Below are 1,740 nucleotides of genomic sequence, written 5' to 3' on the forward strand. Positions count from 1 at the left end.
AATACAGATGCAAAAATACTCAACAAGATACTGGCAAAACGAATCCAATAGCATATAAAAAAATTATCCATCATGATCAACTGGGATTCATTCCTGGGTTACAGGGCTGGTTCAATATTTGCAAATCATTCAATGTCATACATCACATTAACAAAAGAAAAGATAAAAACCATATGATCCTGTCAATAGATGCAGAAAAAGCATTTGACAAAATATAGCACCCTTTCTTAATATAAACCCTTGAGAAAGTCGAAAGAGAAGGAACTTACTTAAACATTATAAAAGCAGTTTTGAAAAGCCCACAGCTAATATCATCCTCAATGGAGAAAAACTGAGAGCTTTCCCCCTGAGATCAGGAACACGACAGGGATGTCTGCTTTCACCACTGTTGTTTCACATAGTGCTGGAAGTCCTAGCATCAGCAATCAGATAGCAAAAGGAAATAAAAGGCATCAGAATTGGCAAAGAAGAAGTCAAACTTTCACTTTTCGCAGATGACTTGATACTCTACATGGAAAACCCAGTCAACTCCACCAGAAGCCTTATAGAACTGATCCATGAATTCAGCAAAGTTGTAGGGTACAAAATCAATGTACAGAAATCGGTTGCATTCCTATACACCAATAATGAAGCAGCAGAAAGAGAAAGCAAGATACTTATCTCGTTCACAATTGCACGAAAAACCATAAAATACCTAGGAGTAAACCTAACCAAGGATGTAAAAGACCTATATGATGAAAACTATAGAAAACTTATGAAAGACATTGAAGAAGACACCAAGAAATGGAATAATATTCCATGCTCTTGGATCGGAAGAATAAACATTGAGAAAATGTCATTATTACCCAAAGCAATCTACACATTCAATGCAATCCCCACCAAATTTGTAACAGCGTTCATCTCAAAGCTAGACTAAGCTATTCTCAAATTCATATGGAACCACAAAAGATCCCAAATAGCCAAAGTAATATTGAAGAAGAAAACCAAACCGGAGGCATCACAATCCCCGACTTTAGCCTCTACTACAAAGCTGTCATCATCAAGACAGTATGGTATTGACACAAAAACAGACACATAGACCAATGGATTAGAATAGCGAACCCAGAACTGGGCCCACAAATGTACGGCCAATTAATTTTTGACAAAGCAGGAAAGAGTATCCAATGGAAAAAAGACTGCCTCTTTAACAGATGGTGCTGGGAGAACTGGACAGCAACATGCAGAAAAATGAAACTAGACCACTTTCTTACACCATACAGAAAAATAAACTCAGGGGGGAACTGAATGTGAGACAGAAAACCACCAAAACTCTCGAGGAGAAAGTAGGAAACAGCCTCCTTGACCTCAACCGCAGCAGTTTCCTACACGACACATCCCCAAAGGCAAGGGAAATGAAAGCAAAACTGAACTCTTGGGACCTCATCAAGATAAAAAGTTTCTGCAGTGTAAAGGAAACAATCAAGAAAACTAATAGGCAACCGACAGAATGGGAAAAGATAGTTGCAAATGACATTTCAGATAAGGGGCTAGTATCCAACATCTACAATGGACTCACCAAACTCCACACCCAAAAACCAAATAACCCTGTGGAGAAATGGGCAGAAGACATGAACAGACACTTCTCCAAAGAGAACATCCAAATGGCCTACAGGCACATGAAACAATGCTCAACACCACTCATCATCAGGGAAACACAAATCAAAACCACACTGAGATACCACCTCACAGCAGTCAGAGTGG

The sequence above is a fragment of the Suricata suricatta genome, chromosome 10, assembly GCF_006229205.1.
Source record: "Suricata suricatta isolate VVHF042 chromosome 10, meerkat_22Aug2017_6uvM2_HiC, whole genome shotgun sequence".
Taxonomy (NCBI): domain Eukaryota; kingdom Metazoa; phylum Chordata; class Mammalia; order Carnivora; family Herpestidae; genus Suricata; species Suricata suricatta.